Source organism: Melanotaenia boesemani, chromosome 7 (assembly GCF_017639745.1).
Source record: "Melanotaenia boesemani isolate fMelBoe1 chromosome 7, fMelBoe1.pri, whole genome shotgun sequence".
Classification (NCBI taxonomy): domain Eukaryota; kingdom Metazoa; phylum Chordata; class Actinopteri; order Atheriniformes; family Melanotaeniidae; genus Melanotaenia; species Melanotaenia boesemani.
Window position 1 is genome coordinate 39107187 of NC_055688.1, and position 23774 is coordinate 39130960.

General features: G+C 42.1%; 1 pseudogene; it reads right to left on the reverse strand.

Annotated features, from left to right (window-relative positions):
- Positions 1-1683: 1683 nt before the first annotated feature.
- On the reverse strand, positions 1684-8366 carry LOC121642946 (annotated as a pseudogene).
- Positions 8367-23774: the final 15408 nt, after the last annotated feature.

The following is a 23774-nucleotide window of genomic DNA, read 5'->3' on the forward strand; positions in this document are numbered from 1 at the left end:
TAAGTAAAGTAATCCTAGGAATAAGTAAAGTAATCCTAGGAATGAGTAATTCTAGGAACGAGTAAAGTAATCCTAGGAATGATTAAAATATCCTATGGAATGAGCAAAGTAATCCTAGGAATGAGTAAAGTAATCCTAGTAATAAGTAATTCTAGGAATGAATAACGTAGTCCTAGGAATAATTAAAGAAATGACAGGAACAACTAAAGTAATCCTAGGACTGATTAAAATACTCCTAGAAATAAGTAGAGTCATCCTAGGAATCAGTAAAGTAGTCCTAGGAATGAGTAGAGTAATGGATGAGAAAAGTAATCCTAGGAATGAGTAAAGTAATTCTGGGAATGAGTAAAGTAGTCCTACGAATGAGTATAGTAATTCTGGGAATGAGTAAAGTAGTCCTACGAATGAGTAAAGTAATTCTGGGAATGAGTAAAGTAGTCCTAGGAATGAGTAAAGTAATTATGGGATTGAGTAAAGTAATGGAATAAGAAAGGTAATCCTAGGAATAAGTAAAGTAATCCTAGGAATAAGTAAAGTAATCCTAGGAATGAGTAATTCTAGGAACGAGTAAAGTAATCCTAGGAATGATTAAAGTATCCTATGGAATGAGCAAAGTAATCCTAGGAATGAGTAAAGTAATCCTAGTAATAAGTAATTCTAGGAATGAATAACGTAGTCCTAGGAATAATTAAAGAAATGACAGGAACAACTAAAGTAATCCTAGGACTGATTAAAATACTCCTAGAAATAAGTAGAGTCATCCTAGGAATCAGTAAAGTAGTCCTAGGAATGAGTAGAGTAATGGATGAGAAAAGTAATCCTAGGAATGAGTAAAGTAATGGAATGACAAAGGTATCCTATGAATGAGTAAAGAAATCCCAGGAATTAGTAAAGCAGTTCTAGTGAATGAGTAAAGTAGTCCTAAGAATAAGTAAAGTAATCCTAGGAATGAGAAAAGTAATCTTAGGAATGAGTAAATTAATCCTAGGAGTGAGTAATTCTAAAAATGAGAAAACCACTCCTACCAATGAGTCAAGTAATCCTAGCCACGAGTAAAGCAATCCTCATAATGATTACAGTAATGCTTAGAATGAGTAAAGTAGTCATAGGAATGAATAAAGAAATCATAGGAATCAGTAAAGTAATCCTAGGAATGATTAAAGTAATGCTAGGAATGTGTAAAGTAATCCGAGCCATGAGTAAAGTAATCCTCATATTGATTAAGGTAATGCCAGGAATGAGTAAAGAAATCCCACACTGTAAGAATTTTAACTGTGAAATTACGGTAAATTATTGGTTAATAATTGCATTACTTTCACAGCAATTTGCTGTAAATATTTTCACAGCAGTTAACTGTAATTAATTCACAGCATGTTACTGTAATTATTTCACAGTCATTTACAATAAAACAACAACTCTTTACTGTGAATTCATGGTTGCCATGCCCAAGGAATTACCGTGATATAGCAGTAATTAGTTGTGGACTTACTGTAAACTGTGAAATAAATACAATAAACTGCTGTGCTGAATTACACTGAATTACTGTACAAGTAATGCAATTATTAACCAATAATTTACAGTAAATTTACAATTTAACGGCATAATATATAGTAAAATGCATTTTTAACTGAAATTTTACTACACTCTTGCTTTATGCTCAAAAAAGAAAACAGAACAAAATGATGATTTGTCTTCACGTTTTATTCAAGTGCAAAGTGCAATTATGTTTAACATGAACATTCATAGCACAAACTGTAAGCATACGAACAGTTTTTAAAAAAACAACATATAAAAGTATAAAATATCCAACAAAGATGTACAACAGTACATTGTTAAGGGTACAACAGTACAACCACTACAACTCAGGCATGTACTCTGAAGTTGTTAAAAAAAATTCTTCTACATTGCCTGCCACTCAAAATCTACCAGTTTACGCATTAGAGTGCTTACATGTGCGTTGATGCCTCCACGCTTCCTCTTTGTTTTGGATCCAGATTCTGGATTGATACCCAGGAAGCATCTGTAAATCAACAAAAAAAAGCATTAATATCATGGATGTGAACTTTGATGAGGATGAGGACAGTGAGAGTCAGAGTCTGAGTCACAGACAGAACCAGAGGAAGAATCATAGGAAGCAGGTAACGGTGTTTGATAGTCAGAGAGAGAGAGACTTGGAAAGGGTGTGTGTGTGTGTATTAGAATGATATTTTTGAGTGTACTGTACCTCTGAATAAACTCCAAAGTGCAGGAATTGTCTTCAGGGTACTGAAGATTCAGATTATAGAAACTGGCAAAAAGCGCAGCCAACCCGTTCAAGATGTTGCTGTGTGGTTCCATCACCACTTGTTCCTCAATTGACAACATCCACGCCCTGGGCTTCATCAGCTCACCTGAAATGAGCAGATGTGTGCTGTCATAAACATGTGGAACGCTGAATGTGTCATTGAGAATAAGTTTCATTCAGAAAAGTTTAGCTTCAGAAGAGATGGAGATAAGACTGACACTAAATTGAGCAAAAAAATGTTCAAAACACATATGGAAGGAATTTATAATCATTTAGAAAACGTTTTTCTTACAAAAACAGTACCTTGTACAATCAAGCAGGGGGTGTTTGGCAGCTCCTGTGTCCTTTGTACATCAGCAGCAGTGGCACATGGCTGTAAAATAAGATATGTGTATCATATATCTGTTGTAATCACAAAATGCTTATTTATCTTTTGAACAACTTACATCAGTCTCAAGCATGATGGAGGTTTTGGGCTCTTTGAAGTATGCCATCAGAAGCAGAAGGACACACACAGTCTTATTTGATGTCTCTGGCTCATAATCAGCTAGGATTTCTTCAATTTTGGGATGACGGCTGAGTTCCTGGCAGAACCGAATGATGGTACTGCCTTAGTTGTTCATGGCCTCTTGCATTTTAACAAGGATGGAGACATCTGTCAGTAGGCCGAAGTGGTTGTAAAGGCCTTTCTGTGAAAAAAGAAAAGGCCACTCCTTCTGAATCTCCGCAATCGCTGGTGCAGGGACACTGTTAAGGTACTGGCGTTGGATAACATACGTCTTCTCCATCAGAGCTTCTGCTGTCTCTTCCCCGCCAATTCCTTTCTCCGAGTAGATGTTGGACAGTTGGTTTTTGATTTCATTCAAGCTCTCCATAGTTTCTCCAGATGGGAGTTCTGTAGGACTCCACCTCACACAGCCATACTGATCCACAGGGCCTCTTGCCATTAGTCTGCCCCCCTCTACCACTGCAGTGCGTGACTGTTTTTCTTGGCGATGCTGTGCAAGGGTATTTTTTCTGTTTTTGTATTCCACTCTTGCTTTAATTTGTTGGAGAAGAGAGTGACTGCCACCTCCAACAATATCACCTCTTTTCCCGACATCAGCAAACATTTAGGGTATTCCCGTACAATGCTCCGGGCGACGCTGTGACATATTGCTCTTGTTGGGTTGAGATCATGCTCAAACATCTGGTCAACTACTGCCCTCACCATGTCTTTTCTGTCGCCTGGTGATGGTCTTGCTTGCTTTGACAATGCTCTTTGAATTGCTGCTGGCATCATGTTCCATCTGACCTGAAAGTCTATATACCATGGCCTGCCAGCCAGTGGAGATGAAGGCAAAGAGGGGCTTGAACTTCTTGCCGAACTCGAGGATGGGGGATCAGGAGAACTGAGAGGTGAAGAGGGGACAGCAGCATATTCCATTTCAACTACTGGAAATGCTGGAAGTGAGAGTACAAGAAAATATCAATAAGCAAATGGAAAGCATGAGAATATGTTGCTGAAAAAGGTGTAAATTAATAAAATATTAAATTCAGCAATTTTTGCTATTTTGCTGATATCATAGGCCAAATATTCATCATGACCCCCTCATGCTCTAATGAAAATAAAACATTTTCAAAAGCTTCCAAATTGTTATTTGAAATTGGTGGTGCAACTGGTCAACTTTCTTACAGCACTGTCTAAATGTGCACTTACCTTCATTCTTAAGGCCACTCAGCAGCTTACGGAACTGGATCGGTCGAAGGCATCTCACCAGATCATTCTCTTGAAGAAAAACAAGGTCTGCTCTATTCTCAACACCAAGCTCTTCCAACACCTCCAGCAGGGATGTAAGAGTTTGAGCAGACAGGTCAGGTAGATATGTCAAGATTGCTTCCCGAATGTCTTCACGATTCATGTTCTTTAAGACAGGAGAAAGTGACAGACAAATTGATTACAGCAATGTACAATCTTCAATTAATGGAGCTTGATTTATTATAACAGTGGGGACCCTAAGAGTGCCACCACTAAGACAAACAATTCCCATCTTAGTTTGTTTCCACTTGCAATACTTCTGTTCATTAATCAAGGTTAAGAATCATCTCAATAAATAAAAAATAAATAAATATGCCAATTTAACAGGTTTCAACTGTACTATGAAAACAGAAATTTAGCATACATTTGTTCCACTCCCATAACTTTTACTCTAAATACACTGTTTGTCATACTGGCTTTGGCTTCAAAGAAGTACAGCTCAACAAAATATCCTTTATATTTCTATTACAATGGCTGCTAAGTGCATTCCAAAAACATTTAAGTACAAGTCATATTAAATAAATGGCAACTTTGTGGTAAGTTATGAATATAACAAAAATAATTTAGTTTGATTCTCCACCAAATGCCTCATCAAATTATACACCATATACCTTCTCAAACCTTAAAAGTTATTTTTACCTCAACAGCCTGGTCCAGTATTGAGGTGTTCTGCCTGCTTTCATCACTTTCCTGTTTATACTGCCTCTGAAAAAGAATGGTGAAGAGCAATTAGTGACAGGTCAAACACTTTGTAAGCTGGAAGAGGATAGTAGTCAAGCAAATCATCATGCTTGATGCAAACATAATGCTCTTGGGCTTTGCCTAATTCACAGTAGATTCCCATGTCTCTCAACTTTACATAGGTGTGTTTCTCTGTCACAAAGTGCACACAGTCATGGCAAATAATGACTAGGTTGATTTCCCCAACATAAAGTTCTTCATCACTGCTCCCAAGCAAAACGAACATTCCTTTTTTGTAAAGAGTGCCTTTAACTGTAACACTGTTACAAGCCATGGCAGACTGTGATTCAAACTCGTAACTGGCAACAGATGACCTAATCTTGTCATTGTAATCATTTACATAAAACTCTGTGCCCTTCTCTATTTGTATAGGTGCAGGAAAAAGGTTGCCTGCACTCAAATAGGCTTGCAGAAGTTGGTGTCTCTCGGCCATGGTTTTGCAAATACTTTTGAAGTTATGTAATTTTCTGACACATTGCTTGAAAAATGTGTGTTTGCTTTCAAACCTGAGAGTCCACAGGCGAATAAGTGGGCCAAAGTGTATGATCGGCTCTGGATATTGGCACAAATAATGGTTCTTAGGTCTCAGGGAATGACCAGGGAAGAGCTTTTTCCTGTGGAATATGTATTCTTCAATGATGACTTTCAGATAGGCTATTTGCCCTGCTGTAATGGCTGGTGCACAGACAAGTTCAACTATCTCCCTCAACTGCAAAATAAGCTGCCAAACATCATTGTTACAGGGATCCTTAATCCTGTCTCCCACCAAGAGAGGTAGCAATCTGAGCAGGCACCAGTTTTGAACCGCATGCCCATTTAATCTCTCACTTCCAGGGAGGATATCTGCTGGTTTGTCAAAGCCATCATTCCCTTGGTACTTGAATTGGTTCTTGCACCGATTTAATTGCAGGTAAGTAAAATGCTTCTCCTTGACTAAATTGCTGATGAACAATGCAAGGTCATGAGAGACAATGCCCTCAAACAAATCATGGCCTAAACATGGTGGAAGGCCAGGTTGACAGACATGAAAATTAACCAGCTGGTTAAAAGGAGAGTCACACTTTATGCCACATATTGAGTCAGTGACAGTAGTTGTCAGGTGTTGCAAGTGATTTTGGTAAGATTGGGCTGTTCTGGGGGTACCACACAACAGGGGTTCATTCAGAAATGTGCCTCTGTCTACCTCACAGTAGCGACAGAAATAATCAGCCCGGCTGAAATTTTCTAAAAAGCCACCAATAGAATCGGATCCCAAGTTATCTCCTGAAATGGCAACCAAAGTACCTTTTACAGCACTACCATCACTTGTCACAATACCTATCTCCTCAAGGATTTTAAGGTCTTTGATAAGTGGTTCCAAAACTTTGTTCATCCCAAAGTACTTAAAGTCCTGCTCCCTACATAGGAGGACAAGTTGCATTTGATTTAAACTGGATCTGTTGTGAGGCAAAATGTCAGTCAGAGTTGAGTACACTGCCAACACTTTGTGTTTTTTTTTCCCTGAGCCAAGCGGATTGACCACTTCAAATGCATCTTGGTACAGTATCACACCAACTGAGGATGGCTCAGTTTTTAACAGAGGATTATTTTTAAATACCTCTCCATCCCTAACATCCTGATAGACATTAACTGTGGAGGTTTGCATGTGCGTTGTGGCATACTGTTCTCGCACAGATTTGCTTGTGAACAGGGCAGCCAATGTCTCCTGTACAGGTACATATTGAGCAAAACATTCTTTACCATTTTCATCATTTCCCAAGAATACAGGCACAGGTTCAACATAGTGGAAACTCTTTTTAAAAGCATTCTTCCTCTTAAAATCTGTGCTCAGAACTCCTTTGTTATAGCACTTAAGTAGATCCTCTTTGTTAATTTCATCAATAATGTTGCTTATTGTGGACTCATGAATTCCAAGAACCTTCAATTTCTCTCTAAGAATGTTAAACATGTGTGAGAGGCCAATTTCATGAGCATTTTGAAAGTCCTCAATGATTGTTTGAATAGTGCTTACTGGTAACAATAACTTGGCCTGTAGGAATAGGGCTTCATCAACAGCAAAAGGAACTTCTTGTTCATTTTGTTCATCAGAGACGTCTGAACATGAGGGCACTGGTTCAGGCTCAGGCTCTGTGGGAACAGACTTGTGTAGAACCAAATCAGATAGATCCTCTAATTGTCTACCTCTATGCTTCCTGGAAATGTGCGAGTCAAAACTGGATGAAACTGTGAAGCTGCAGTCACAGCCTCTGAATGGACATTTGATTTCTAATCCTTCTTTTGTATGTGTCTTCAAATGCTTTATAAGAGAGGTTACAGTATCGCACTTGAATGCACAAGGCTGAGCCACACACTTTAAGGTTGTGTCCACTCGTTTGCATGGCAATCCCACTGATTTGTGCTCTCTGTACATATGCGTTTGTAGAACAGTGGCCTTGAGGTACATTCGTGTACAGTCAGGCACACCACACTTATAGTGATAATTGGGAGTGTTACTGTGCAGCTTTATGTGCTTCATAAAATGACTAACGTTATCAGACACAAAAACGCACCCACTAAATTTACAGTGGAACATTATTCACCAAAACAATGAAATGAATAAACGAGAAGAGGAAATATGTGAAGAGGGAAAAAATGTACCGCTGCCTTCAGTTTGACCGAGTTTTCAACAGGTGGATATCTGTTATTGCCTTACGTTTTTTTCCCCCAAGATGGCATTTATATGTTGCTGTAAATTACACCGTGACACCGTGGTTACAAGCTGTTGAAATACTTGAAAAACAACACACGTTATTTTAGCCTACGTGCTGCTCTACTCCTGAGAATTTTACACACGTCAGCGTGGGTGTTTTGTAGCGTGCTAAACCAACTTGCTAACTTGCTAACAGCCACAGCCTCAAATCAAAATGTGGAGCAAAGATTCACTCTACCGTGACACAAAAAGCCCCTGTAGCTCACACACAACAGAAACACACAAACAGTTAATAAAATCAACTTACGTGTTAATCCTCCGTGTGGTTCAGTGAGGTGGTTGCCACTTCGGTGAGATGTCACTTAACTGCGCAGAAAACGAGGGGAAATAACATTCACAATAACTTCTGTCTTGTTCTCCTCCGGGCGGGTAGCATCAAGTCCTTGTACTGCCAGCAGTTAAGATTTGAACGAAACGGCGGCAGGTCCCACAATTCAGTGTAGTTCATGTAATTTGCTGTGATTTTACCTGGAGCAGGGTCTTTGATCTTGGCAATTAGCGAAATCATCATCTTAGTCCGTCATATAATCTTAATATTCGTCGCCAAGAGTCCGTGTTGGATGGTTACAACAAAGTCGCCCTAAGTCATTTAATTATTCGGTGTTTCCCAGATGATAGCCCACTTCAGAATACTTTAAATGGACTGGAGACATAGCTTGTTAGCTAACTAATAGCAGGCAGCTAGTTAAAAAAACTATCTGCTTAGATGGCAATCTACGATTGTCTATTTGCCTCGATTACATTCACGTCACGTCTAAACAACAATCTGTGTTGATGAACACATTTTTGATCAACAAGAAACCTTTTAATCATGAAAATGTTTTCACATTACTGACTCCACTTATGATCGCCATGATGGTCAGACTGTGCTGTAATGGAAACGGCCTGTTATACAGTATTTTGCTGTGAAATAACACCATAAAATACTGTGAAATCCTGGTAATAATTAAAACACCAAACAATACAGTAGATTACTGTGATGGCACTGTTTTTATAGTAAACTTTGAAAGTACAGTCGTATACTGTGAACATTAAAGTTAAATACTGTAAAGTAATAATACGGCAATATAGTGTGAAATTTTACAGCTGAATATTGTGAAATCCTGGTAATTATTTACAGTGCAGGAATGAGTAAAGCATTCCTAGTGAATGAGTAAAGTAGTCCTAGGAATGAGGAAAGTAATCCTAGGAATAAGTAATTCTAGGAGTGAATAAAGTAGTCCTAGGAATAATTGATGTAATCATAGGAATGAGTAAAGTAGTCCTAGGAATCAGTAAAGTAATCCTAGGAATGAGTAAGTAATGGAATGAGAAAGATAATCATGGGAATGAGTAAAGAAATATCAGGAATGAGTAAAGTAATGTTAGGAATGAGTAAATTCATTCTAGGAATGAGTAATTCTAGGAATGAGAAAACCAGTCCTACCAATGACTCAAGTAATTCTAGCCATGAGTAAAGCAATCCTCATAAAGATTACAGTAATGCTTGGAATGAGTAAAGTAGTCATAGGAATGAATAAAGAAATCATAGGAATCAGTAAAGTAGTCATAGGAATGAATAAAGAAATCATAGGAATCAGTAATGTAGTCATAGGAATGAATAACGAAATCCTAGGAATGAGTAAAGAAATGCTAGGAATGTGTAAAGTAATCCTCATAATGATTAAAATAATGCTAGGAATGAATAAAGTAGTCCTAGGAATGAATAAAGTAATCCTAAGAATCAGTAAAGTAATCCTAGGAATCAGTAACGTAGTCCTAGGAATGAGTAAAGTAATCCTAGTAATAAGAAATTCTAGGAATGAATAAAGTTGTCATGGCTCTGTGTGTATGTGTGTGTGAGTTTGCAGGTTGGGTTGAGCAGGTCGCCGTGGGGACGGAGGGCGGAGGCTGGAGCCTCAATTGACACCACCTGCAGATCATCAGCGGGCTCGTTAGCCAGCTCTACTCCCGGCTATTTAGAGTCATGCAGGAGCTCCAGTCTTCGCCAGATTGTCATTCAATGAAGCGTGGTAATCAGGCCTCTACCTACCTACGATCTATCTTTGCCTTGTTTTTGGATTATTGACCTTGTCATTTTTTCTACAGCCTAAGACCTTGATCCCCTCAGTTAACCTCAGCACCCAGGATTTGGCCTACTCCTCGCATCAAGCTACCTGCCTGCCTGCTCGCCCTGCCTCCAACCAAGCTCACATCACCATCCACAGATAACATCTCCTGGTTCACCCCTCCACAGTCAGTCTCACGCAGAAACACAGTAAGCCACTGCCGAGCTGACACAACCCAGCACCTTTCCCTGCAATAACCCTCTGCCCTTTCCTAGGAAGAGTTGCCCGGACCTGGACCAAGCCACCAACACTTCTCATTAATAAACATTATCGCACCTTTCTCCCTGCTGTCTAAGTGTTCTGCTTTTGGGTCCACTTCCTGGTACCGCGGCCGCAGGTCGTGTCAAAAGTAGTCCTAGGAATATTGAAAAGTAATGATAGGAATGACTAAAGTAATCCTAGGACTGATTAAAACACTCCTAGAAATAAGTAAAGTAATGTTAGGAATGAGTAAATTAATCCTAGGAATGAGTAATTCTAGGAATGAGAAAACCAGTCCTACCAATGAGTCAAGTAATCCTAGCCATGAATAAAGTAATCCTCATGATGATTAAAGTAATGCATGGAATGAGTAAAGTAGTCATAGGAATTAATAAAAAAATTCTAGGAATCAGTAAAGTAATCCTAGGAATCAGTAAAGTAGTCCAAGGAATGAATAAAGTAGTCCTAGGAATGAGTAAAGTAATCCTCATATTGATTAAAGTAATGCTAGGAATGAGTAAAGAAATCCCAGAAATTAGTAAAGCATTCCTAGTGAATGAGTAAAGTAGTCCTAGGAATGAGGAAAGTAATCCCAGGAACGAGTGAAGCGGTAGTGGCTCAGGCGGTAGAGAAGGTCCTCCAATGACCAGAAGGTTGGCGGTTCGATTCCCACTCCCACAGTCAACTGTCGTTGTGTCCTTGGACAAGACACTTAACCCACCCTGCCTCCAGTGTGGGCATCACTGGTGAATGAATGTGGATGAATGTTCTGTGATGGTTGGAGAGGCCGTAGGCGCGGACTGGCAGCCACGTCTCCGTCAGCCTGCCCCAGGGCAGTTGTGGCCACACACGTAGCTTAGCATCACCAGGTATGAGTGAGGAGTGGATGAATGATGGATACACAATGTAAAGCACTTTGGGTACCTTGAAAAGCGCTATATCAAATCCAATCCATTATTATTATTATTATTAAAGTAGTCCTAGGAATGAGTAAAATAATCCTCAGAATGATTAAAGTAATGCTAGGAATGATTAAAGTAATGCTAGGAATGACTAAAGTAATCCTAGCCATGAGTAAGGGAACGGAGTTTACCATGCGCTTGTAGTGCCAATGGCTGCTTGCAGTTGAACTGCAGAAGAATACAATCAGACTGCTTTTACTTCTTCTTCTTCTTCTTCTTCTTTTCTGTTTTTGTATTTGGATGTTTTTTCTTCTACTTTTTTTTTCCCCTAAATGATATTTTTAAGTATAGTATTTTCAGCAATTGCGGTACATGCTGAAGGCTGCTCATTGTTCCCGAACACCTCAATGGTGCACTTTGTTTTTGTTTGTAGAGTTTTAGTTTGTTTACATATGGCTATTTGCCACAGATGGACACAGAGAGAGACACACAAAGCATGTTAGGCCAGTTTTTGGCAAATTTTTGGCACATTTTGCACATGACAAATTTTTTTCTGTTTATTCACATATGGCTATTTTCCACAGACAACCACAGAGACAGATACATAGGCAGAGACAAGCGGATAGATCCAGAGACAGAATCCGACAGACACACTCAAAGCACTTGTGGACTGTGTTTGGCATATTTGGCACAAGCCTCATTCTGGCCTGTTGTTTGAAATCAAAAAAAAAGAAATGTGAATGTCATGAGGCCCAGTGATGCAGCCTCTGTTCTCCAGGACTGCTTCCAGTGCACAGACTGGCAGGTCTTCAGAGAGGCAGCTATGTGTGAGGGAGAGGTGGACCTGGAGGACTACACCTCCTCCGTCCTCGGCTTCATCTCCAAGTGTACTGATGATGTCACCACCACCAGGACAGTTACCTGCTATCCAAACCAGAAACCCTGGTTGAATGCTGAAGTGAGAGCTCTGCTGAAAACCAGGGATGCTGCGTTCAGGGCAGGTGAGGCATCAGCACTAAGAACGGCGAGAAAAGATCTGACGGTGGGTGTCAAGAGGGCCAAAGCCGCATACGCTCAGAAGATTCAGGGTCACCTCACCTCCAACGACCCCCGGAGCATGTGGATGGGCATAAAGTGCATCACAGACTACAACACCAAGGATGCACAATGTCCAAAGGACCCCTCCCTGCCAGACGAACTAAACAGGTTTTACGCTCGCTTTGAGGACCCTGACTCCCCCCCTCCCTGCAATAGACTAACACCACCACCTGGTGACACGCCCCTCTGCGTGTCCACTGCTGATGTGAGGAAGACTCTTAAAGGAATCAACCCCCACAAAGCTGCTGGCACAGACAACATCCCAGGGCGTGTACTGAAAGACTGCGCACACCAGCTGGCTGAGGTGCTGACGGACATCTTCAACACCTCACTGTCGCTGGCATCCATTCCCACCTGTCTAAAGACTGCAACCATTGTCCCCGTCCCAAAGTGTCCCACAGTGACAGGCCTGAATGACTACCGACCCATAGCCCTGACCCCGGTAGTCATGAAGTGCTTCGAGAGGCTGGTTATGGCCCACATCAAAGACTCCATCAACGTCACCGTGGACCCACATCAGTATGCATACAGAAAGAACCGCTCCACTGATGACGCCATCTCATCAGTGGTCCACACAACCCTCACCCACCTGGAGAGCAGAAACTCATACGCCCGCCTGCTCTTCCTGGACTTCTCCTCTGCCTTCAACACCATCATCCCACAGACACTGGTCCAGAAGCTCTCCACCCTTGGTCTGAGTAACACACTGGGGAACTGGGTCCTGGACTTTCTGACCAATAGACCTCAGACTGTCAGGATCCATAACTCCACCTCCTCCTCCATCACCCTCAGCACCGGCTCTCCTCAGGGCTGTGTGCTGAGCCCCCTCCTGTTCACTCTGCTGACATATGACTGCTCGGCGAGACATCCCAGCTGTCATATAGTGAAGTTTGCAGATGATACAGCGGTTGTGGGACGCATCAACAACAACGATGAGTCGGAATACAGAGAGGAGGTGGAACACCTGGTGCAGTGGTGCAGAGAAAACAACCTCTGCATCAATGTGAAGAAGACCAAGGAGATGGTGGTGGACTTCAGGAAGGATAAGCGCCCTACTCCTCCCCTGCACATCGGAGGAGTAGCTGTGGAGGTGGTCTCCAGCTACAGGTACCTGGGTGTGCACATAACCGAGGACCTCACCTGGAACACCAACACTTCCCAGCTGGTCAGGAAAGCACACCAGCGCCTCTACTTCCTTAGGAAGCTGCGGCGAGCCGGACTAGGGAGCTCTGTCCTGAGGAGCTTCTACCGCTGCGCGGTGGAGAGCGTCCTCTGCACCTGCATCACCGTGTGGCACGGCAACTGCACCGCTGCTGAGAGGAGGGCTCTGCAGAGGGTGGTAAAGGCTGCACAGAGGACTATGGGGAGCAGCCTTCCCACCACCTCAGACCTCTACACAGCACGATGCAGGGGGAGGGCCCTCCGCATCATGAAGGACTCCACCCATCCAGCACATGGACTTTTCCAACCCCTCCCCTCAGGCAGGCGGCTGAGATGCATAAGGAGCAAGACCACCAGGTTCAGGAACAGCTTCTTCCCTGAAGCTGTCAGACTGCTGAACTCTTGCCATGCCCTGTAGACCCCACCCTACTTCCCCACCTCTGAACACCAGCCCAAACCCTGCTGCCCTGCCCCCCCCCCCCCCCCCCCCATCCCCACCCCAACTGAATCCACCCCCCCCCCCCCCCCCCCCCCCCTCCGACAAACAGACCTGCACTGCAAACACTTTACTCCCCCCAGGGGAGTTCCTGTCCACATGTTTACATGTTTACCTGCCCTCCATATAAGTGCAATATCATTAATATTAATATCAGAAATGTTATACTTTGGACTATCACTACCTCATGCACATACATACTTGCACATATTTATCTAGGCTGCACATGCAAACTGGGCTCTTTAGTGTTTACTGTTATTTTTATTTAAAAATTTTGCTGTTTATATTCTATTGTATTTAGCTTATATTCTATTTATATTTAGCCTATATTTCTATTTTTCTTCATGTCTTATTTTATTTCACTTATTGCCCTCCTTCTTATGGCTCAAACCGGGACCTCAGTTCTAATTTCGTACCATAAACATGTAAATGTGAGCTGGTATGACAATAAAGTTCCTTGAATCCTTGAATCCTTGAATCCTTGAATTGACTTGAATGGTATTTGTTGAAAATCCCTCAGTATGAATACTACTGATTTATGATTTACTCTAAAGCAGGCAGGTTTTCAGCGAAAGCCCAAGCTTCGTTATGGTCGGTGAAACATAATTCCTTGCCTGCACGTTTCAGAAGTAGATGAGCAGGGTAAACTACCCAATAGTCTAAGTTCTTCCCACACAGTACTTTCTTTGTGTCGTCAAACTGCCATCTTTTCTGCTGGAAATCATACAAGTAGTCAGGGTAAAGTCAGATAGTGTTATTTCCATGGTACAGAGTGCCCCTTTGCCAGGCCAGTGTCAGAGCGCACTCTTTATCCTGGTACCGGAGAAATTGTATTATAAAGGCCCGAGGCGGCTGACCTAGCTTCAGTCTGGCAGCAAGGGTACGGTGGGCGCGTTGAAGTTCTACTCTGTTTGGAAAGTTGCCGTCCCCTAGAATGTTTTGCAGAAAATTTCCATAAATTTTGTTGGATGGTTTCCCTCCGATCCCTCCAGTAATCCTGTCAGGCAGAGATTGCATTTCCGGGAGCGATTTTTCTATGTCATGTCATACTCAGATTTAAGCTGGTGATATTCTAGAAATTTAGTGCTGCTGATTCCATATTGTGAAGTGAAAATATTAAATGATGTCTTTTTGTTTTGCAGGATGTCAGGGTTGTTCCAGAGCTTACATAGAAAAAGTGAAGACTTGGATATTTTTAGAAAATCCCACCAAGCCACTAAAGAGGAACTGATATTGATGCTTTTAAAATACTGATGTGTTTTGATGGTTGAGCTGATGAATGGCAGGTCAGAGATAACCAGATCCTCACACAACACTTGCTCTACATCTAACCATGATTCATCTAGACCACTAGGTTAAAGCTATTTAGAGATATATTGCAGCTTGTTAGCTAAGAAATAGTGATTGGGTAGGTCCAATCCACCTCTGTCTTTAGTCTGTTGTAAAGTTTTTTAGACTGATACGTGATGGCTTGTTTGTCCATAGAAATGTGGATATATGTGAGTCCAGTGACTTAAACCAGCTGGAGGATGGTTTAGTGCAGGGGTCTTTACACCCACAAGGTTACACACTGTTTTACAGTTTCTAGGGATTTCCAAACTTGAGGACATCCTGTGGTTCTGTGTTTGTCCAATATAATGTTAAAGTCACCTCCTATAATTAGAGTGTTATCTGAGTGACCATAGAGTGAGGTAAAAAGGGAGTGAAAGAAGAAGGGTCATCAACATGTGGACCAGATATATTTGCAATACATAACTTAACATTTTGCCTCTTTGCCTAGAATTATAACAAACTGAGTACACATGTGGAAACTGGGCTGTTGGAAGATCTATTGTTGAGTTTGTTAATGAGTTTCCTGTAAGAGGACAAAGTCTGCCTTCATCTCCTGCAAAGGGTCGGAAAGAAGAAGAGTGAGAAGTGAAAAGAGTGGCAGTGCCAAAGGAAACAAATTATTAAGAAACTCATCTGTGGTGGGAGCAGTGTGGTGGAGACGGGCAGCGGATTTACTGTTAACTACATGATCTTTATGGCAGTTTTATGCATTGACACGATCTAGTGAGAATACATGAAGATTAAAGCTCATACCAACACGTCAGTAGAGCCCTGAGTGATGTCCGTTAGCTGTCTGTTAATAAATCATTTATCCAATGCAATGACAGAGCGAGCGCCTTTGGTGATGGATTTCCTCCTGATGGGAAACAGAACTCTTCACCGATCCAGGAAATCTCTCTTAGTTATTGGTCATTTACTCCGAAGTTCTTCCCCTTCACTTCGCAGCCCTGGTTCTTCACCTGCTCTTTCTGGTTGAAGCTGATGAACTTGGCTACAATAGGTCTTGGTCTGCTGGACCCAGGTTTCCTCCCGCCCAGACGATGAAAGGAAATGGATCACAGTTTCCTTTATCTTCTTATTTTCCTCAGAGAGACGGGTCAAACCCTTGGTGAGGGATTTTACCGACTCTCTGAGGCCGGCGTTCTCCGCAGCCAGAGTTTCCACCTGCTTCTGGCTGAATTCCAGTGATTCACGTAGTGCCTGGAACTCCTTGTGGAGGATCTTCTCCAGGCTCAAACACCCATCAAACCTACTAAGTTTCTTATCTGTAGAGATCAGAATGTGGTGAAATAGCTCCATGTGAATCTTTGTTTTGCTGTCTCTTGGTCTTGGATGAAGTGGAAGGGGTAGATGTGTGGTTTGGCTTCCCCATGATAATTCTGTTTTGGCCTGTAATATAGTTAAACCTCACGCTGGTTTTCGGTGTTGTTGTTCTTTTAACCCTTTCACTGCTGTATGCTTTTCAGCTGATGTCAGTTATGTCATTCCTGAGCCTAACGACACAGAAGAGCTAAGCTCTTGGTTTCACAACACCTTCTCCTTTCAGGTCCAGCATAAATATGTAAAATCAGCAACAGACAAAAAAATAAAGAATAATAATGCTGAAGAGGAACCTTCTAGCCATAAAGCTCCGCATGGCAAAGCACATTTGTTCAGCACAACACAGCAGCCAGACCATCATTTTGCTGCCACTGTGCTGGACAGGACAAGGTAAAAAAAATTTAAAAAAGAAGACGTGGAAGAAGTCCGTAAAATTTCTGATAGAAATCTGATCAAGCCAAGACCACTCGGATCTGATGCAGCTTCATGTTTTACTTTTACTGTTTAAACACAAGTTGTCCAGCATTAACCAATAAATGAACCAGTTTTCTTCTTCGTCAGTTGTCACAACAAATAGGAGAAAGCATATTACGCGTTTTCCACTCTGCAACTACAACGTAGTCACAGTGAAGTAGTCACATAGGGGAAGTATGCATCGGTAAGGGTCTTATGATGGCATGGTTGGCCATCTGAATGTGTCTGAAGAGTCCACCCCTAACTCACAGCTCATGACCACAGCTGGAATGTACATGCAGATTTATGGCTTCACCTTGCAGCTCAGCTGGTGCACCATCCTCATGGCTGTAGACGCCACCTCTATCCACTTATCAGTCTCCCAATCTGAGGCTGAGATTGGCCAGGACCACTGGGAGACAGGCAGAGTATTCATTCCATTGTTGTCTCTCTACCTCGCTGTAATGCTGATGGATGAAGTGTTCGCTGAACTCCATCTCTTCTAGGATCTCTTTATGTTCATTTATCCAACTTCAGTCAATCCCATCTCTGAAGAGAACGACAAAAACCAACAACACAATGTTGCATTTTAATAATAGATGCTTGAAAATCATTTAATTACTCTGTTCTGTGTTTGGTTGGTCAGAATGTCGCCGTTCTTCACGAGCATGCTGCCCTCTGATGCCTATCTGTCAGAAAACATCCACTTTCCATTTCTGGCTGCTTAGAAGTAGAATTAAAGTCCAAGGTTGGGTCTACAGTTTCATCTTGTGTAAATCTAACTGCTTATGACTCACATGTTTTCATATTCATGTTTTGTGTTTCCAGTCAGGTCATCTGTAAGCTGGCTGACAGAAGACAACCCTCTCAGGATGAGCTACCACCTCCCACTTTACCACCATGCTTGTGAACCCCCCCCCCCACCCCTCCTCATGCTGCTACAACTCAATGCTTCACTGCAGAGATGGGGTTAGTGAAGGGATAAATTCGGCTTTGTGTTCACAGCTGATGTTTGGAAACCTCATGAATAGCTAGACGGGTTTCCAACCAGTCCTGTATGGTAGACGGGCTGCTGCTGAGGATGATGGTGAGGTTTAGGTTCCCTGAAGAAAGACGCTGCAGCTTGTTACTTTGTGTGGTTGCCATCTTGCTAGGCAGGTTGGAATATGAAAGGTGTGAGTCCTGGGTTCAAGTCCCCGGGCTGGCAACTAAGGTAAACCACTGGATCTGGGTCCCTGAGCAAGGCCCTCAACCCCCGACTGCTCCCTGGGCGCCGGAATCTGGCAGCCCACTGCTCTTAGCAACTAGGATGGGTTAAATGCGGAGAAAGAATTTCCCAGCAGGGATTAATAAAATAGAATAACAAAAAGAAAAAAAAGGCTCTGAATATTCTCATCGAACTGACCAGTCAGTAAGTACATCTGGACCTATTTTTGTAAAAGCATAAAATCTATCCTTGATTATAGACTCAAATTCAGATCCTGGAAGTTTTATGCCTTTCAGGTAAATATGACCTCACTACATGTTCAGATATCTGACGTACAAAGTTGGAACCAGTGTAATGATTATAGTGTTCATGTAGGCTGTACACGCGGGCTTAGACCAATCAACTAGCTTCCTTCCGAGCCCTTGGCTCAGGTTCAGAATACCCGCCTTTCATCAGAACACACTGACCCTCCAGCAACACATAATCAACAGTTTGACATCAAAAAGTGCTGACATACTAGAAGCTGGCAGCTGAGATGCACATATTTCTGCATATATTTGCTGTCCAAGCATTCTCATACTCAGGATTTGCTTTATGTAAAGAATTGCAGCCCTTTGTGGTAAAACATGAGTCTGGTCATGTGGAACAGATTGATCTGAGCTCAACAGGCACAAGCAGGATGAGGTCGAATCTCCCGTCTTTTTATTTATTTACTGGCTGAAGCTTTGTTTGTTCAAAAGAAAAACTGGTGCTGCCTGTGTAGCACACACCTGGTTCCACTGATTGGCATCCCTGAATTTCAAGTACATAATTCAGAATGGCTTCATGAATAAATACAAAAGAAAAAAGAAATCTGTTTTGTATGCCAAGAATAGTTTAATTAAATACCCAGAGTCATTAAGGAAAAACAACAATGCCAGATTAAAAGACACACATGTACGCGTCCGTCTGATGAAATTAAATTAGTCCCTCCAGCAAAATAAAAGTAATAAGAAGGAACAAACAAGATTTACCTGTGATTAACTTTCACTGTGTGATTGACCTAAATGAAAGCAGGAATTATTTCCCTGCATGAAAGGCTGATTGCTTCCAATTATCCCATTTCTGTTAAATGCTGGAGAGAAGAAGAAAGCTGTCTGCCAGCATCTGATCGGCTTTTATCAAAGAAATATATAACAAGTCCAAGTCCTGCAAGGCAGTCGTGAGAGTGTTGTCCCCCTCTCTGCAGCCACGCAGGAACCAAAGACTCTCTGAGTTTTCTATATTATATATTAATAATTATTAGCAGGGTTTGAATTATGGAGGAGCTAAGGGGAGCTTGGCTCCCCTGAAAGGCACAGGAGCTCCCCTAAAGACATTCAGCTGATAGTTTGAGGGGGAACCCTAAAATTAGTTCACTTTCAGGTTGCATTTAATATTTCAAAATGGTTCCTGATGTGTCTTGAAAAGGTAAGAATTAACTTGTCAGCTTTGTGTTTTATTTAATTAATTAATTAAATCCTCCAAATGATCCGTTCAGTGTCCTTCAGCGCCGTGGACGGCACCGTTGTTTGTTTGCAGCGTGGTGTGGTTCAGTAAAATCACTTTGTGTGCTCTCTTTTGTGGTTGTTAAAAGAACTTTCCGTCCCTGTTTCTGATTGAATACGCTGCAAACAGTAGGAGCAGAGGGTTGCTTTTATTTCACCGCACTACATGAACTAATATATATGCACATGAAGTAACAGTGCACACCCGAAAATGCTTCCCCAAAAGCTCTGGTGTAATTCGAGCCCTGATTATTAATAATATATGATTTCTGCATAAATATATATGAGGCTGGAAAAAAATAACACATTATTATCACGTCAATTAATACCAATAATTATTTTATCTCATGTTAACACAATTTTTCTTTTACAGACTGATCACAGGTGAGGTGGGAGGGACTAGGATGTTGGAACACCTGTAGCTGTATATCTATCTATCTATCTATCTATCTATCTATCTATCTATCTATCTATCTATCTATCTATCTATCTATCTATCTATCTATCTATCTATCTATCTGTCTGTCTGTCTGTCTGTCTGTCTGTCTGTCTGTCTGTCTATCAGACAGACTTTCCATCAGTATCTGACTAAATAAAAGCAGACCCTTCCTTGTTCTACGTGTCAGAATTCAGCTTCTGTTCCAACCTAGCCTCCATGATGCGTTCAGGGTCCTGCTGTAGTTTAGCTACTACTGGCAGCTGTTCAGAGATCTGGACCCACCAGGATTCCTGTGGTAGTAAAATCAGGACTGGAACAGGGTCAGTTTGTGGGGTGAATGGATCTAATCTGGTAACTGAACCATGTAGAACTCAGACTACAGCAGAGACCAGAGGAAACTTCATACAGCTGCTGAACTTCATGTGAGACCTCTGTTAGTTCATGACTTCATCATTTCTCAGGTTAGATTTTCTTTTCCTGACAGAAATGTGGTGAACAGAAGACACAAGTGCTGCAGTTCTTAATGAAACATTTTAGGTTTGGGAATAAATGTAGAACTGGAGGAAAGAGGGAGGAGAAGCGGCCTCATTTACAGATTCATTCCAGTGGAAAGAGATTTCATCTGCTGGTTTTACTTCTTTTGAATATTTTAGTTTTATTATAAAGCTGTTTCTAAAATCCTATTGCAATCATCTCCAGATGTCCAGGACACTGAGCAGATTTCATTGATGAATTTTCTGGATTATTATTAGGCCCGAGCACCGAAGGCGGTGCGAAGGCCTATTGTAATGCAAGCGTTTATTCTTCTTCTTATTATTATTCGTCCGTCAAATGAATTGCATTTTTGGGGGTCTCAACATACCCCAAAACTCACCAAATTTTGCGTACCCCCCCATTCGAATGTGAAAAATTTCATATTTTGGGGTGCTCGGGACTATTTGGGCAAAATTGAACAAGAGCGCCACCTATTTATAGTGCCCCGCCAGTGCATGTCGTCAATCTTCATGAAAATCAGTGCACTTGTTCCAAATGCTCAGGCAAACAAAAAATCCTCTTGGAGTAGTGCTCTAAAAAAAACAGGAAGTCGGCCATTTTGGGTCAAAGTCGCCATTTTGGCGTTTTACTGACCTCGCATTTGAACGAACTCCTCCTAGAGATATTATCGTATTGACACCAAAATGGCTGAGGATGTTCAGAAGGCATGTGTGATCAAAAGTTATGCAAAACTCTCTCAAAGGAGTAACGGCGTACAGGGGGCGTGGCCTCAAAGTTTGATGTCTCGCCATGAAACACGATATTGAAATAACTCCCACATAAAACAACATTTCTGAACCAAAACGGCCACGTATCATACTAGTCCCATCCTCAAGACATCTACATGGTCATTATTGGATTATGAATAGGCCACGCCCCCTGGTGACAGGAAGTCATGTTTTTTACTCGAAGACCCACTTCTCTGACATTTTCAACACAACTGAGGTCAAACTGGATCAGACACCTCTAAACAAGTTGGTGATGATATCCGGTAAAGACTGTTGCTCTACGCTGCAAGGCGAGACCGTGGCGCCATGGCGAACTTTGATAAGACGCCATGACATCATAAACAAGTATAACTCCCTCATTTTTCACCCAATCACCATCAAACTCGCAGGGAATACTCATGGTCTGGTCCCGAACAAACCCATATCCCCACTTCCGGTCTAGCCCTAAGCCCCGCCCACTTTCAACAGGAAGTGCTTTTTTGCAGGTGCCGGGGTCCTGCTCCTCAGGCATGAACCCCAGACACTTGAAAGTGCTTCACAACAGGTCAAACCCTTTCATGATACTACAACAAAAATCTCAAGTCCCTTAGCCGAACGTAACCATGGCGAATATTGGTCCGACGCCACCAAACAGGAAGTACTTGTAACTCACCCGGTGTATCATCGATCTCCACCAAACTCGGCAGGAAGGATCGTATTCAGACGTGGAACTGAGCCAAATTGAGATATGCTGGAATAGTGACATAGTGGCTCTATAGCGCCCCCTACAATATTTTGATCAACCAGCCTCGCCCCCTACGTGGACCGACATGCATGAAATTCACCACATTGATTTACTATGCCAGGATGCACAAAACTGTCCATTACACCTTTTTGCTAATTTCAACAGGAAGTCGGCCATTTTGTAAAACGTGTCATTTTCAGGGTCATTTTGGCCTGTTTCTTGCCATTGCATTTGAACGAACTCCTCCTACAGATTATATCGTATTTACCTCAAAATCACTCTGAAGCTTCCAGAGGCATGTGTGATCAAAAGTTATGCAAAACTTTCTCAAAGGAGAAAGGGCATGGCGGGGGCGTGGCCTCAAACTTTGATATCTCACCATGAGAGACGAAACTGACATAACTTACATATAAAACAACCTATCTTGACCAAAATGGCCCCGTTTGATGTCATTTCCATGCTGACCACATCTACATGTCCAGATGTTGTCACCTGGACATTGCTCAACGCTGCATGGCCAGACGGTGGCGTCATGACAAACTTGGATAAAACGCCATGACATCATTAATCAGTACAAATCCCTCAATTTTCATCCAATCACCATCACACTCACAGTAATTACTCAGGGTCTGTTCCTGAACAGATACATTGAACTACTTCTGGTCTTGGTCTAAGCCCCGCCCACTTTCAACAGGAAGTGTCTTTTTCAGACACTGGGGTCCCTCTCCTCAGGAATGAACTCCACACACTCAAAAGTGCTTCAGATCAGGTCAAACTCTTTCGTGATACTACCGAAAACAATCCTCAAGTTCCTTCCTCAAGCAAAACCATGGCGAATGGCGTTCATCGCCATGAAACAGGAAGTATTTGCAACTGACCCATAGCACTCCCGATCTCCACCAAACTCGGCAGGAAGGACAGTGGTCAGGCCTGGAACTGATTTAAATAGACATATGCTGGTTATGTGGCTCTATAGCGCCCCCTATAATTATTTATTCTATCAGCTCCAACCACTGCTTTGACTGACATTCATGAAATGTGGCATATTTATATAACATGCCAGTACAAACCAAAAAGCCTCTTCATGTCCTGATGTTTTCAACGCCGTAGCCCCACCCCCTGGAAACAGGAAGTACCCCATTTTTTTCCATTGAAAACCTTAAAAACCTACTCAAACTCATCAATATCATCCTTGATGAACTCATGACTCACAATATAACAAACTCTTTACACCATCATGATTAAAATGGCTGCCTGTGAGGTTTCTGTCCCTCGCCATCAAACAGGAAGTGGCTATAACTCTGGACTCGGTTGACCCAAGGACGGGATACTTGGCAGTTGTCATTGAAGTCCGAACCTCAACATGTTAGTACATGATCAAACACTGTAGCGCCACCTACTGGCCATGTTGATATCTGCAGATCTTAAAAGCATGATTTTGTTTGGATTTGTTTCACACTATTGGTCAGAACATGGTCATGAACACTTCTGATGTCATTATTAGGCCCATTGATGTACGAGATGATGGTCAGAGAGAGACAATGACCACACGAGGCAGAAACATGGGGACGACTGAGCGTACGGCTGCCAGCCAGAGCGAGCTTGCTTGGGGAGGGAGGTTGCAGGCCGAGGGGGCGGTGCAATAGGCTTGAGCGGCGCCAGAGGTGCGAGGGCCTTCATCGCTGCTTGCAGCTTTAATTATTATTATTATGGTTATCTCGACTGATTTTAACCATCTTATCTGAACATCCAACACGGATAACATGACGGATGGGAATGTGAAGGAGGTTTCTTCCATACTGGACATTTCTTTGGCAAAATGGAAAAGAACTGACTCACATTCCAGGCCACATTCTGGACCTGGTTCTCCTTACAGGTGGTATTTCCTCTGCTGCGGTCGCTGACTCTGCCTTGTCTGAGCATATCTGTATTTAGTGTGATTTACTGATCACTCAGAAAGTCCAACCAGCTGC